Source organism: Alosa alosa, chromosome 4 (genome assembly GCF_017589495.1).
Source record: "Alosa alosa isolate M-15738 ecotype Scorff River chromosome 4, AALO_Geno_1.1, whole genome shotgun sequence".
NCBI lineage: Eukaryota > Metazoa > Chordata > Actinopteri > Clupeiformes > Clupeidae > Alosa > Alosa alosa.
The window spans coordinates 14,689,205-14,695,175 of record NC_063192.1 but is presented as its reverse complement, the minus strand read 5'-3'; the positions used below and the strand labels follow the sequence as shown (position 1 = coordinate 14,695,175).

Genomic DNA, 5,971 nt, shown 5'->3' with positions numbered 1-5,971 from the left:
CAGTCCATTTAAAGGAGAAATCCGGCCGATTTTTACATGGATCTTGATAGCTAGACGTAGCCGAGTAGGACCGAACTGAAGTAGCTGCAGCTAATGCAGCTAATGTGCCTTTTTTTGCCTCTCAACAGACTCAGAATGTCATTAAAAGTTCTGTGCAACATGAACAGGGCACTTACATGACAAAAAGATGCATTTTAACTCATTAATTGTGAAAAAAACGTTTGAATTCAAAGTTTGTACTGTCACATACCTCAGTTTCCATCAGTCGCTTCCAGGAAAGACCAAGATAGTCTGTTGTCAAGCTCATCCCGGCTTTGCAACGAAAACTTGACATTTATTTCCCCTCAGAAATAGGTAATTGAGCTCTGTAATGGTTATGACCATATAATGACTATGTAACTACATGGAAACAGTCCAAATGATGCCTAAGCTTGCATGTTACTGAAAGCTAGCTCTATTCTCGCGCTGAAGTATCGTGGGAATTCAGTTGTTGCAGGAAAAGGCAAGTAGTGTGCAGATGTGACAGTACAAACTTTAAATTTAGATGGTTTCTTCACGGCTAATGAGTAGAAAATGATCGTTTTGTCACATAAGGACTCTGTACAGACCTTTTAATGGCATTTTGAGTCTGTTAGGCAAAAAGGCATGTTTATCCCTATTTTCACCACCCCGACTCCCACTCTTTCCCTCGCTTTCCTCCTCTCTCATCTCCTCTGTCGCTCATCTAACGCCCATTTCAGAGCTTGTTGATGGATGCCCCCCCACACACACACACACACCTAAAAACTAATCATGTTAAACAAGCTTCAGCCCCCTCCCCCGCCCATCTGTATTAAATGCAGATCCTTCTTCATTCACCCGCCAACCCCCACCCAGTTTTAATTGCACCCCCTCCTCGCTTTGAACTAAATGGTGTTAATAAAGCCCCCAGCTCCCAGCTTGGGGGGCGGATCACTGTATGATTTGCTCTCGATGATGACTGTCCTCTGAGAGAATGAAACTGGGTAAATAATACATTTCACTGGACTGTACTGTGAAAAGGGAGAATATCATTTCACAGGACTGCAGACCATGCCAGTGTTGAATGCCTTAGGGAGGCATACTGGATCCTGGAACATAGGCACAGCTCTCTTGATGCATGGGGTCTATTATCTGGTAGGTGGAGCTGCACAGCAAACAGATGAAATGAAGAGTGGCATATGCACCATATCAGTGAACACACACACACACACACACACACAATTAGGGCTGATCAGCGGTTTATCGCTGTGTTTGGTGGGATTGCACTTAAATCTTCATGACATTTCAAGTCAGGAAAAAATATAGACATAAAAAAACAAGACAATTTGAATATCTCTCCCAAAGTCCCAAAGGACAGTTGCCAGTGAACTACCTTCATATCAGATTTCTCAGAAATGTTTTCGAATTATGAAACCCTTGTTAAAAGTAAAACAAATGTTTTATCATGGGATATATTTTTCAACACAGTCTCCATCCTTACCACATCGTGCTATTTGATTGCTTTGATTTTGCTTTTTGTTGACCATCTTTTATTCTGTTGAATCTATCTATATTAAAATCTTCCTCAAATGTATATCAATGCAGAGAATAAAAGGCTGTGTTACAATGACTTTTAATTAATTGCCTGCACTTCAAAATGTAATTCAGTATTAGCTAATAGGGTGGCTGCGGGGGTTAGGGAATTTGGGATGCTAATTAATGTACCACCACGATAATTGAAATCCAAAACATGAGAGAGTTAAGTTGTTTGAAAAATATTTAATTATAAAATGATAAAAGTTATAGCTTCCCCATCCCAAAAATGGAACATAATTCTGTTTTCTGACAGATCTGACGTCAACCAGTGGTGCTTTGCGATGATATCTTTGCTCATCACTACAAATACAGCTGCACAAGCAGAAATTGGGAAGTTTCTTTATATTCTCATGCCAGATGGCCTCTCCTGACGTGTCATTAGTATCAGTGGTGAGACGTGATCTCCATTTGGTGAATTCCCTCAGTCTGTGTCACAGTCTCTGACGACAGAACACAAACCACACAGCTTCCCTTCATTATTAATAAAGGCCAGCCTGGCGACACTGCATGTGTGCTGGATGCTAGTTTCATATAACAGAGCTATGGAGCAATGCAGAGGGGGGATGGGTTGTGTGTGTGTGTGTGTGTGTGTGTGTGTGTGTGTGTGTGTGTGTGCGTGCGTGCGCGCGTGCCCTGTGTGTGTGTGAAGTCAAATGTGACACTGGTCAGCACTGGACTCAAGCAGACAGGTGGAATAGTCCTAGTGGAGCTGACTACAGGGGAATTGTTTTCTCAGGCACATAAACACACACAGACACAAGCACACACACTCCCGCACAGGCACATACAGACACACGCACACATCAGGACCCTTCAGTCTCTGCCTCCGTCTTTCTTTTGCTCTCCCCTCACTTTCCCTCTTTCCCTCCCTCTGTTTCATGTCTCTCTCATCCCTTCTTCTTGCCCTTCTCCCCCTCAGCCCCTATGTCTCTCTCTCCCGCTGTTAAGACCACGCTCCCACTTCAGAGGCCTGTCCGGCTTGGCTGCCGTCCTCCCACCGCTTTTTGGATCGCTGCTGGAGAAGCACTTTCAGTTCTTGTCACTTCTCATTGCACCCACATACCCTGAGAGTCACCAAGTCACACAGAGAGAGAGAGAGAGAGAGAGAGAGAGAGAGAGAGAGAGAGAGAGAGAGAGAGAACATAGCCAGTACAGGTGAACATGCATGCAAGTACAGAGGTGGGCACAAATACATCAAAAACTATTTTTGTTACAGACTTCAAATACTGGCTCATAAAATGTAACAAAATAAAATACAAAATACTGATGTGGAAAATGTATTTAATTAAAATACAAGTAATTAGTCATTTGAAAATACAAAAATACCCACACAATAATCATGGTAGACCAAAAAGTTTTAAAAGAAACTACAAGGCATATTATTTAAAACGTATCCCCAAGAGACAAGAAATACTATTTTCTGATTGGCTGGCAGAGGGCTATTAATTCTGTACATTGGGTACAAAGGTATATTTAACTGAGTGATGAACTTTTGGCTTATTAGAGAAAAAATGACAGATTTTTCTTAAGTATTTAAGTATTTTAAATTTATTCCAATCCTGCAAAATAAAAATTACAAAATACGCTAAAGTAAAATACGTTTTTAAAATACATATAATAAAAATACTGCCCATGTCTGATCATGGACCCTTACAACCATATGTGTAGTATACAGACATACATATGTGCACATAACACACATGGCACACATTTAGCATTAACGTAAGAGACAGAGATGCATGTTTGGTATACACATCCACAATGGGCTGTGTCAAAATTCCACATTGCGTGTTAGGTACAATTGTGTGTTAAAACTGATTGCATGTATTGTCCGACAGGGATGTATTGTCCCTGAGCACACACGTTTTTAACACATCGCTTTTTAGAGTGCATATGTACAATGCACTGCCAATGTTCTTTAAAGTGAATTGGTCAAAACACATGCCATGATATAACAATTTTCTTCTCTTTTTTTAATACAATCTGGAGCCGTCTGGTCTCCGCAGGGAGTCGTGATGGGATCAGATGATGATGATGATGATGCCAGATTAGGCAAAGCAGGATTACAGGCCTCCACGCAGGTGCTGGATGTCACCCAGGGACTCTTGGGTGGACCGACCCGCTGCTGCAGATGAGCACTTCGGCCTGGGGGACAGAGAGCAGTGGAGACGGGAGGGACGGCTGCTTTTGATGGATGAGGGTGGAGGATTGCTGACGGGCCTCCCTTCATCTTGATCAGTTAGAGCAGGGCGGTGGTGTGGTGTGGGGTGGCTGGTGCGGAGCATGGGGAAAAGGAGAAGGTTAGTCGCAGCCATATGTAGCTTGAGGGGCTCAGTGAAACTCACACTGGCCTTTAGCACCGGTCTTCTTGCGTCTTCTTTTCTGATGGGATTAGGGGTATGCATGTGGTGTGGACGTGTGTACACATCGGTGTGTGTGTGTGTGTGTGTGTGTGTGTGTGTGTGTGCGTGTGTATGCATACGTGTGTGTGTGCAAAGGGTGGATACTTCTCAGTGATATGCACAGCTGCCGTACTGTCTCAAATGTGTGTGTGCATGTGGTTATGTGTACAGATTTATAATAGTGTACCGCTGAGTGTGCAGGTGTCAGTGCATCCATGTGGTGTCATGTTTGTGTGCATGTGCATGCATGTGGTGTGTGGGTGGACTTGTGTGGGTTTGGTATGTATGTACTGTATGTTTGCATGTGCATGTGAATCTCAGAGGTGCAGCAGCTGCTCCAGCTTTCTTGTTGAAACAGCCCTCTCCCTCTCTCTCACATACACACAAACACACACACACACACACACACACACACGCTATTCTCTTTCCCCTGAACCTTACGTTTCTAGAGAGCAGCAGTCACCTGGGGCATCTCATCTGCCTCCATCCCCCATGCCCTTTAGCAGACAAACACACTCACACAAGCACGCAAGCACGCAAGCACACACGCACACACACACACACACACACACACACACACACACACACAGAAGCACACTAACCTATGTCTAAACTGATACTCACACACACACAATCTTTTCATTATGCATGCACATATACACATAAAAACACAGGCACAAAGACACACACACGCACACACACACACACATCACTACCCACTGTGCATACTTACAGTAATTTCCAGGAAGCCGTGCATCAGGTGGCCAGGTGAGACTGATTCCCTGCAGTGTTGCTGTTTATCTAACTGTGCCCGCGCTTCCATTTCCATCCGTGCCTCCTGAGTCTCACTGCTCACACCATCTGCACATAGCCACAACGTTAAAGAGTCCACTCCACATTCATCATCACTTACACTGCAGCTATACTATGACCATACTGCATTAGAATCAGTTAATTTAAAAGAGGAATTATTACCTGGAAGACAGCAATATTGTGTGCCAGATATGTACACATGATGGGGCTATGGTGTGAACTGAAACTACAAATCACATGGACAACATCCCTTTATCCTTATTTGTGCTGAAGAGTTTTTGCCTTTATTTCACATGGATCTGCTGATCAAAAAAAGAAATAAAAGACTTAAATAAGAGCATATTCATTTGATAGGTTATAATGGATATGTTTAATTCCCAATGCATAATCACAAACAGATATGCTGTAAAAACCATAACATCAAAATACTGGCTGACGCAACTGAAGTCACTCCAGAGGAAGTTAAGGAGACAGAGAATGGAGAACTGAAGAGAATGTGGTCCAAGCTATTGTTACAAAAGAGGTACCGCCGCAGGAGAAGGAACTGAGAACTATTGATGAAATGTTAAAAAAGAACGACCTAATTTACATTTGTTTTTAAAATCCGCCTTGGGTGATCCGATCAAAAGTGGTCAGTTCTAAATACAAATGTAAACAATCACCAAGACGCATTGTGATCCGATCACTGGTGGCCTGAGACACAGTTGACCACCTATGTAGTGTGAACGCTAATGTATTCGGATGTGTCTCAGACAATTGGGGTTCTAATGAATGTGATGTTAGCAATAGCAAAATCTAAACTGCTCACCAACGTCTCTGGCAGTATACCTGGAATACATGTATAAATCACGATGCGTCTCGGCTGACCACTTGTCATCAGTTCACCCAGGACACATTAATCCAATGTAAAAAGGTTAATGTGTGGCTATGGCTACACATTCTTTTTTGTTTGCAGTGGTCACTGGTGCAGTAAGGTGTAAAACTTGTAAAACGTCAGGCTCTTGTTGAAGACCTGCATGCTTTTTTTTGGTTTTCATGGTTGCAGAGTCTGCAAGGAGGCACATGAGGCGTGGTACTGCCTCCCTGGCAGAATGGCTGGCTGACATCTCACACCACCATCAAGCAGAAAACACTTAAATCAGTGTCAAGGCATTCACACA

At 43.0% G+C, this 5,971-nt stretch overlaps 1 long non-coding RNA gene across 1 annotated transcript; it reads right to left on the bottom strand.

The window, feature by feature from the left end:
- Window positions 1–3,786: 3,786 nt before the first annotated feature.
- Window positions 3,787–5,213, bottom strand: LOC125293275. The gene is made up of 3 exons (XR_007193348.1): window positions 4,974–5,213; window positions 4,732–4,859; window positions 3,787–3,867 (listed from the first exon to the last, which is right to left on the bottom strand). It is a non-coding gene; the product is annotated as an uncharacterized LOC125293275 (long non-coding RNA).
- Window positions 5,214–5,971: the final 758 nt, after the last annotated feature.